We start from the raw sequence: 10,369 nt of genomic DNA on the forward strand, positions 1-10,369 counted from the left end.
GAGAGAGAGAGAGAGAGAGAGAGAGAGAGAGAGAGAGAGAGAGAGAGAGAATACAATCCACATATATATGTCCTTATTCTGTGAGAGGAGGAGGAGGAGAAGGAGGAGGAGGAGGAGGAGGAGGAGGAGGAGGAGGAGGAGGAGGAGGAGGAGGAGGAGGAGGAGGAGGAGGAGATGAGAAGGTGGAGGATGATAAGAAAACAAACTGAAGGAGAGTGGAGGAAAGTGATGAGGGAGGAAAGATGGAGGAAAGGTGGAGGGAGAGAGAAATAGTGGAGAGGTAAGGAATGTGGGAGATAAAGTGGAGGTGGATGACAAGTAAATGGGTTAATGGAGGAGAGTGGAGGAAGGTGGAGGAAGGTGGAGGGAAGGATGGAGGAGAGGGGGAGAGAAAATGGACAAGTTTACAAGTTTACAAACAAAGAAACAGAAAAGCTGAAATGATATTGTTTAAGTTAATGGTTGACACTTATTCATTCATTCCTTCTTTTTCTCCTTTTTTATTTCCTTCTTTCCTTCCTTCACTTCCTTTCTTTCCTTCTTTTTCTCCTCCAATTCTTTCTTCCTTTTTCTCTTCTCCTTTTTTCCCTCCTTCAGTTCCTTCTTTCCTTCCTTCCTTCCTTCCGTTATTTTCTTTCGTCCTTCTTTTCTCCTTTTCTTACTTTTCTTTCCTCCTTCTTTTCTCCTTCTTTCCTTCCTTCCTTCAGTTCCTTTCTTCTTCCTTTTCTCCTTTTCTTCCTTCCTTTAATTCTTTTCTACCTTCTTTTTTTTCTCCTTCCTTCCTTCAATTTCTCGTCAATCATCTGTTCCATATTTTTATTTTGTTCATCTCTTATTTTCCTTTTCTTATCTGTAGGTTTTTCTTTAACTTTATTCCTTATTTTTCATTTTCCTTCTCCCTCTTCTTCCTTGTTCTTATCTTCCTCTAGTTCTTCCAAGTCTTCTTTTGTAACTGTGCTACATTTTTCTTGTTCTTTTTTTTTCCTTCTTATACTTCTTTTCTTCTTTCAGTTCCTTCGCTTCCTCCTCCTTCTGCTGTTCTACTTTCTCCTCATTCTCTCTCTCTTTATGTTATTCTCCTCCTCCAACTGTCCTACATTCTTCTTTCTCTTACTGTCCTCCTTCTCCTCCTCCTCCTCCTCCTCCTCCTCCTCCTCCTCCTCCTCCTCCTCCTCCTCCTCCTCCTCCTTTTCTTTAGCCTACTTTTACTCGTCAAATAAATTCTCTCTTATTCACCCTTTCCTTCTCTACCACCTCCTCCTCCTCCTCCTCTTCCTCTTCCAGATTATTCATTCTTGCAGCGGTAACACATTTTTTTATTCATCACCAACCCCCTTCCTCCTCCTCCTCTTCCTCCTCCTCCTCCTCCAGGGTAACAGAGCGGTTGACAAGGGGCGGCAGGAATGACTTATCTTCATGTTATGGACTCGATCTCAACTCGCAGCCCTCACGTCACGCCTGGGCAGGGTACTTTCGCCCTTACGACACCTCGGCAGCAAGGGTCAAAATACCGCGGGTGGAGGGGAGGGGAGGCGCCTCAGTGCAAGGGAAGAGCAGGATTAGTGAACCAAACACTGAGACGCCGCCAAGCTGATGAAGGAGGGGGAGGAGGAGGAGGAGGAGGAGGAAGAGGAGGATTGGCTGGGTGAATACTGACGAAGGAAGTCACGTGGGAGGGAGGGATTGGAAGGGGGAGGGAGGGAAAAGAAGGGAGGGAAGGAAGAAGGGAGAGAAGGGAGAGAAGACAAGGTAGGTAGATGAGGAGAAGGAAGAGAAGAGAAGAAGGAAGTAAAGGGAAGGGAAAGGGGGCGAGAAGGGAAGGAAGATGTGGGAGAAAGAGGGAGAGAAGATAAGGGGGAAGTGAAGGAATGAAAATAGTGAGCGAAGAGAGGAAGAGAAGAAGAAGAAAGACAAGGAAAGAGAAAGTGAAAAGAAGGAGGAAGAGAAGGGAAGAAGGGAGAGAAGGAAGGAGGAGGAGATGGAAGGAAGCAATGGAAGGTAGTGAAGAATGGGAGACTTGGTTTATATTTACGAAGAAGAACAAAGAGAGAGAAAGAGAAGAGAAAGGAGGAAGTGAGGGAAGTGAGTGAAGGAAGGGAGAGTGGAAGAGAAGAGGGAGGAAGATGAGGAGAAAGGAACGTGAGGGGAAGAGAGTAAGGGAACTATGGAATATCCGAGAGAGAGAGAGAGAGAGAGAGAGAGAGAGAGAGAGAGAGAGAGAGAGAGAGAGAGAGAGAGAGAGAGAGAGAGAGAGAGAGAGAGAAATACACAGACACATATATAGACAGACAGACAGGTAAATACACACACAAAGACAGACAAACAGACATACATACAGACAGGCAGGCACAGACAGACAGACAGACAGACAGAAAAACAGACAGACAGACAGATGCAGAGACAGAAAGAATGCAAGTAAAGGAGGAAGCAACACAAAATCAATGAAGAAAAACATGAAAATTGCAGAAATTAATAACACTAGATAGAAACTAAACATTTAAAAAAAAAATACAGGAGAAAAAAGAAGAAAATATATATACACAGAAAAAGACTGGGAAGGATGGAGGCAAGGAGGAGAAGGGAAGATGAAAGGAATAGAAAAAAAAAGAGAAATATATATATAAAAGAAACTCAGATGATACACACACGAAATAAAAAAAAATAAAATATAAATCGACAAAAAAGATGAATGAAAAAAAAAGAAAAGAAAAATCAATGAAAAATACGATTAAAAAAGTTATAAAACGAAGTAAAAAGAAGAAAAAAAAAAAAAAAATGAAACATCACGACACGTTAAAAAGTAAAAGAAAAGTAAAAAAAAGGGATTTTCAAAAGTAAGAAACAAAATCAAGGAGAAAAATAAATAAAAATAAGAATTAAATAAAAAACACAGTAAAAACAAAATGAAAAATAGAGACGAAATAAAAAAAAAAAAAAGTAAGAAAAAAGTAAGCCTCCCCTTTTCTTTCTTTTTGTGAAGGAATGAGAGAAAGAAAATGAGAAAGAGAGAAAGAGAAGGAATGGAGCAGTATGAGAGAGAAAGGAAGAAAAGAGAAGGGAGGAGGAAGAGTGAGAGACAGAAAGAAAGAGAAGGAATAAGGGATGGGAGAGGGTGGGAAAAAAAGAGGAAGAAAGAGAGAAGGATAATAAAGGTCGGAAAAAAAGGTGAAAGCAAAGACTAATTAGTGTGAGGCGTTTGTGAGGTAAAGGTAATTAAGATAAGCGTGTAATGAGAGAGAGAGAGAGAGAGAGAGAGAGAGAGAGAGAGAGAGAGAGAGAGAGAGAGAGAGAGAGAGAGAGAGAGAGAGAGAGAGAGAGAGAGAGAGAGAGAGAGAGATTATTCATTCTTTTAAATCGTAACAAAAAGAAACTGGAAAAGGAATAAGAAGACTAAAGAAAATGAAATACCTAAGAGAGAGAGAGAGAGAGAGAGAGAGAGAGAGAGAGAGAGAGAGAGAGAGAGAGAGAGAGAGAGAGAGAGAGAGAGAGAGAGAGAGAGAGAGAGAGAGAGAGAGAGAGAGAGAGAGAGAGAGAGAGAGAGAGAGAGAGAGAGAGAGAGAGAGAGAGAGAGAGAGAGCAGTGTGTTTCTTCTCTCATCTGTCACGTGACTTATGCTCCTATTTCAGTGCCACTCCTCCTCCTCCTCCTCCTCCTCCTCCTCCTCCTCCTCCTCCTCCTCTCCTCTTCCTCTCCTCCTCCTATCTCTTCTTGTCCCTCGCCTCCTCGTCCTCGTCCATCTTCTCTTTATTTTCTTGTCTTTTTCTTTTCTTCTTCTTTCCTCCTTTGCTTCTCCTCCTTGTCCTCTTCCTCCTCCTCTTCTTTTTCCTTCTCCTTACGTCGTTTCGTTATTTTTGTTTTTTTGTTTGTTCTTTCGTTTGTTATAATTGTTGCTATTGTGCTTTTTTTTCACTTATCTTTTTCTCTTATTATTATTTTTACTCCTTTTCCTCTTCATTCTCCTCTTTCTCTTTTTACCCATTTCTCCATCTCTTCATCCTTCTCCTTCAGTTCTTCTCTCCTTCTCTCGACCTTCTCCTCATCCTTAAAACCGCAAACAGAAAAGAGAAAGCAAGAGAAAAAAAAGAAAAAAGGAAAACAGCAACAACAACAATAATTACACCACCACCAAAGAGAAGCACAGAGAAAAAATATAGAAAAATAGAGAAAACAAAACGAAGAAGAAAATAAAATAAATAACAACACTAACAATAACAAAGAAAAAAAAAGAAAATAGAGAATAGAAAACGGAAAAAGACGAAAAAAAACAAGAGAAAACTAGAGAGAAAAAAAATAGAAAATAGAGAATAGAAAACATAAAAAAATAAACGAAAAATAACAATGAGAAAACCAAAAAAAAAAACGGTAAGAAGAAAAGAAGAGGAAATAAATAAACCAAAATTAAAACGAGAAGGAAAAAAAAAGAAAAATAACGATAAAGGCCACAGAAATACCTATTGGAGTGACAGAACCTCTTCACTTATACAGAGAAAGAGTTCAATCCTCCACGAGGGGACTGAATCCTCTTGCTGGCAGGGAGAAAAGGAATCCCACACCACAAAGACCATCTATTAAGGGGCTTCCTACACTGATGCCTGCCTTCTGTGTGGTTGGGTTCGCTGAGCAGGAAGAAGAGGAGGAGGAGGAGGAGGAGGAGGAGGAGGAGGAGGAGGAGGAGGAGGAGGAGGAGGAGGAGGAGGAGGAGGAGGAGGAGGAGGAGGAGGAGGAGGAGGAGGAGGAGGAGGTAGGAAGGAAGGAAAGGAAAGGAAGAAAAAAGAAAAAAGAAAAGAAAATAAGATGGACGAGGACGAGGAGGCAAGGGACAAGAAGAGAAAGGAGGAGGAGGAGGAGGAAGAGGAGGAGGATGTATATTTGAATGGTTAATTTTGGTCTTTTTCTTTAATTTCTCTCTTCGAATTCAAGTATTTTGCGTGTTTGTTAATAATTTAATTCCTCCTCTTCATTTATTCATTTATCTTTTTTTTTTTACTTTTTGGAGAAGAGTAAAAGGGAAAGGACAGAACACAAAGGAATACAATACAAAGGAGAACAATACAAACAACAGCAGACACTTTGGCCCCTCTTACGCTGTTTAGGGAAAAGGAAAATGGAGATCTGAAATACGATTGGCTACCACGATAGAAAGATTGTGACTAGGGATCTAAGAGTATTCGTTGACTGACTGACTGACTGATTGACTGACTGATTGACTGACTGACTGACTGAACAGCTAACAGTGCATTAACCTGACTGACTGAATGACTGACTGATTGATTAACTGACTGATTGACCGACTAGTGTATTAACCAGACTGATTGACTGACTGACTGACCGACTGACTGACTGACTGACTGACTGAGTGATTGACTGACTAGCTAACAGTGTATTAACCTGACTGATTGAATGACTGAATGATTGACTAACTATCTAATAACTGACTAACTGAGTGATTGATTGACTGATTGACTGAGTGAGTGAATGAGAGAGTGAGTGAGTGACTGACTGACTATGTAAATTGATAACTACCTAACTGACTAACGGATAAAATAAATGAAAAAAACTTAGTCTCACTGATTTAAAAATAAACAACACACACACACACACACACACACACACACACACACACACACACACACACACGAAAAGAAATTGCAAATCAAACACATTACAAATAAAAAAAATAAGGGAAGAGGAGGAGGAGGAGGAGGAGGAGGAGAGGAGGAGGAGGAGGAGGAGGAGGAGGAGGAGGAGGAGGAGGAGGAGGAGGAGGAGGAGGAGGAGGAGGAGGAGGAGGAGTAGGAGGAGTAGGAAGAGGAGGACGAGGAAGACATCCCTTGACACCTGTGAGGAAGGATGACCAACGAAGGAAATTGGAGATGGGAAAGTCCGGAGATTGACTACTCTCTCTCTCTCTCTCTCTCTCTCTCTCTCTCTCTCTCTCTCTCTCTCTCTCTCTCTCTCTCTCTCTCTCTCTCTTTCTCTCTCTCCTTTCACTCATTCATTTAGTTTGTTTCGTATCTCTTTCCTTCCTTCATTTTTAACACCTTTCTTCCTCTCTTTCTTCCCTCCTTTCCTTGCTTGTTCCCTTCTTTCGTTCTTTCTATTCATTCTTCTATTCATTCATTCTCTCGTCTTTCATTCCTTTCTTATTTCTTTTTTCCTTCCTTCCTTCCTTCCTCGCTTGCTTCTTTGTTTTCTTTGCTTTTTGTCTTTATTTTCCTCAATAATTCACACATCATCCCATCTATTCTCTCTCTCTCTCTCTCTCTCTCTCTCTCTCTCTCTCTCTCTCTCTCTCTCTCTCTCTCTCTCTCTCTCTCTCTCTCTCTCTCTCTCTCTCTCTCTCTCTCTCCACAATGCAAACAATACACGCCAAAAAGGGAAACTAAGTGAGGGGAAATAAAAAAAAAATGTTTTGCTTGGCAACTCAAGAATTATAAATGGAGTTGGTTATGGGAAGGGGAAAAATAAAGGGGGAAAAAATAAAGAAGGGAAAAAAAGAGGAAAACAAAAGGGGAAAATTAGTAAGGGTAAAGCGAGGGAAGGTAACAAAGACTGAGAGGGAAAAAAATACCACGGAGATTTAATGAGAGAGAGAGAGAGAGAGAGAGAGAGAGAGAGAGAGAGAGAGAGAGAGAGAGAGAGAGAGAGAGAGAGAGAGAGAGAGAGAGAGAGAGAGAGAGAGAGAGAGAGAGAGAGAGAGAGAGAGAGAGAGAGAGAGAGAGAGAGAGAGAGAGAGAGAGAGAGAGGGGGAGGATGAAGGAGTAAATGGAAGATTTAAATTTTATTAAAGTAAGAAAAAAAAACGAAAGAAATTAAAGAAGGAAGGAAGGAAGGAAGAACGAAGAGGGCGAAAAAAGGAAGAATAAGTGTAGAAAATGTAGAAAAAATAAGCGAATAAATGAAAAAAAGTAATGGAGAGAGAGAGAGAGAGAGAGAGAGAGAGAGAGAGAGAGAGAGAGAGAGAGAGAGAGAGAGAGAGAGAGAGGTGGGAGAGAGGCAGCTGTTACTGAAGAATGACCAAGAAAAGTTCGTTAATTTTTTCTCTTTCCCTTTCTTATTATTTTCCTGCTCATTAATTTTCTTATTTTTTTCTTTCCTTATTTTTTCCCTAAAGATTACAAATATTTTTTTTCGGATTTTTCTTTTATTAGTTTTTTTTTAGTTTTTCTTTATTTTTTGTCTCTTCATTTATCTTATTTTTTATCCCTTCGTTCGTTCTTTCATTCTTTTCTTCTTTGATTTTGTTTTCTTCTTTGTCTCGTATGTGACGTGAAGTTTAAGTGTTTTCTTCTCTTTCTCTTTTCTTCTTCTTTTTCTTCTTGTTTTTTTTCCCTCTTTCTCAAGTTTCAGTGTGTTTCGTTTTATTTCTTTTATCTATTTTCCTCTCTCGTCTTCTCCGTGTGCTGAATTATTCCATTTCTTGTATCTTTCCTCTGACATTTATCCTTTTATCCTATTCCTCCTCTTTCTCTCTATCCTGCTCTTTTTTTCCTCTGCTTTGTTATATTTTCACAGTTTTTCCTTTTTACTCAGTTTTTCTGGCGACATCTTTTTCAATTTTTCCGTATTTTATTTTTCAGTATTTCAATAAAAGAGAATTGAGCTAACTTTCTTTTCCCTGTAGATATTTTTCCGTGTGTGTGTGTGTGTGTGTGTGTGTGTGTGTGTGTGTGTGTGTGTGTGTGTGTGTATCTATCTATCTATCTATATATCCATCTATATATCTGTCTCCCTATCTATCTATCCATCTATCTACCTGCCTCTCTAATACGTGATAAAAAAAATAAATAGATAAAGACGAAAACTACCACTAGGATCATGACCACACCCAGACACTCCCAGCACCTTCCACTACAGCCTGTGAAAAGTTACGGGGACGAGTCGCTGGAGCATTGACGAACACATGAGCACGAGGCAGGAGGAAGAAAAAAATAACGCAACACTAAGTACACAGGGATACAAATGAGCGTGGTGTGTGAAAGGCGTGTGATCGAGTGGCATGCAGGATCAAAGAGTTTATAAAGGATACCAATACAATTAGAAAATATAGATGCGAGAATTATTGCACCAGTGATCAAAGCTTTAAGTTATGAGATTATTTGAATAGATTTCCATAAACACCAAAGGATTGGAACTTACACACAAGGGATCTGATGTTACTGATCCAGAGACAGAGACAGAGAGAGAGAGAGAGAGAGAGAGAGAGAGAGAGAGAGAGAGAGAGAGAGAGAGAGAGAGAGAGTTAAGAAGATAGAGGAGTCAAAATAATAATAATAACAATATTATCATTATTAATATTAATAATATTAATAATAATAATAATAATAATATTAATAACATTAATAATAATAATAATAATAATAATAATAATAATAATAATAAGAAGAAGAAGAAGAAGAAGAAGAAGAAGAAGAAGAAGAAGAAGAAGAAGAAGAAAAAGAAGAAGAAGAAGAAGAAGAAGAAGAAGAAGAAGAAAAAGAATAAGACGAAGAAGGAGGAGGAGGAGGAGGAGCAGAAGAAAGTAAAAGGAAAAGGAAAATAGAAGAAAAAGAAAGAAGAAAAAGAACAAGAACAAGAACAAGAACAAGAAAAGAACAAGAAAAGAAAAGGAGAAAAGAAGAAGGAAGAAAGAAAGAAGAAAAAGGAGGAGGAGGAGGAGGAGGATTAGAAGGAAGAGGAGGAGGAGGAGAAGCAGAAAGACAATGATAAGGAAAAACAACAACAACAACAACAACAACAACAACAACAACAACAACACAACCGCCACCAACACCACCACCACCAACAACAACAACAAAGGAGAAACAGCAAGAAGAGAAGGAAGAAGAAGAAGAAGAGGAAGAAGAAGAAGAAGAAGAAGAAGAAGAAGAAGAAGAAGAAGAAGAAGAAGAAGAAGAAGAAGAAGAAGAAGAAGAAGAGGAGGAGGAGGAGGAGGAGGAAGACGAAGGGGAAGGCAATGAACATAACTCGTGGTCGTCATCTTATCTAATGAACCTGATCTATCTAATTACAGCCTCATCTATCAGTCTATATTGATTATCTCTTAGGGGAGCTGAAGACTTGCCGTGCCCTTGTGACCTCTTGGAGTGCTCTATGTGACCTCTTTTTCTTCTTCTTTTTCTTGTTCTCCTTCTTCATATTTTCTCTTTTCACGTCTTCATTTTTTCCATGACTTTAACTTCTTCATTTTTTTCTCTTAATTTTCATTTTTTCCTGTTTTTGTTCTTGTTGTTCTTTTTCTTTTTCTTCTTCTTCATTCTACTCTTAATTTTCACTTCTTCATTTTTTATCTTAATTTTCAATGTTTTCCTCTTCTCGTTCATGTTACTTTTTTTTCTCTCTTTTCGTTTTCCTTTCTCCACCGTTTCTTTAACTTTTTTTTCCATTTTCTTTGTATTGCTCGATATGAACTCTCTCCTTTTTCTTCTTCTTCGTCTTCTTTTTCTTCCTTTTTTCTTCATCTTCTTCTTCTTCTCCTTCTCCTTTATTTACGGGAGTCATAGTACAAGCATCATAGTTATTGTATTTTTTTTATTGGTTTTATTTTCATTCTTTTCTTGTTATTTTTTTCCTTCCCTCTTTCTTCTTTTTTTCTCTCGTTGTTGTTGTTGTTGTTGTTGTTGTTGTTGTTGTTGTTGTTGTTGTTTATTGTTGTTGTTATCATTATCATTACCATTATCATAACCACTATTACTGTTCTATTACTACTACTACTACTACTACCACTCTCACCACCACCAATAACACATCAACCACCACCACCACCACAACCACGCCTGCTGACTCATAAATACCCCATACACTACCACCCCCCATCCTCCAACCCCCCTCAGTGCCCAGTCTTTTTGTAAGGGGCAAAGGAAAATGAGACACTTAGCCTAATATATAAGGGTCATAACCGTCTGTCTTCCCTTAGTAATGGACACTTTCCAGGGTCATTCAGATCCTTAGAGAGAGGGAGAGAGAGAGAGAGGGAGAGGGAGAGAGGAAGATAATGAGAGGATGAGATGAGTAGAGGGAAAAAAAAATACAGGAAAATACTGTGTTTTAAAGACTTCAGAGTGGAATACAAAGAGAGAGAGAGAGAGAGAGAGAGAGAGAGAGAGAGAGAGAGAGAGAGAGAGAGAGAGAGAGAGAGAGAGAGAGAGAGAGAGAGAGAGAGAGAGAGAGACATACCAAATTTAGCATGTAAGAAATTTTTTCATAAATATAAAAAAAAAAAAATCATTGTATATTTAACAGGAGGAGGAGGAAGAGGAGGAGAAAAGAACAAAAAGATCAACAACAACAACAACAACAAAGACAAAAAAAAACAAGAGCAACAAGTAAGCAATCCTCTCCATTTCTTTCCCATCTCTTCATCTCTCTC

This window comes from Scylla paramamosain, chromosome 34, assembly GCF_035594125.1.
Source record: "Scylla paramamosain isolate STU-SP2022 chromosome 34, ASM3559412v1, whole genome shotgun sequence".
In the NCBI taxonomy this organism is placed as follows: Eukaryota; Metazoa; Arthropoda; class Malacostraca; order Decapoda; family Portunidae; genus Scylla; species Scylla paramamosain.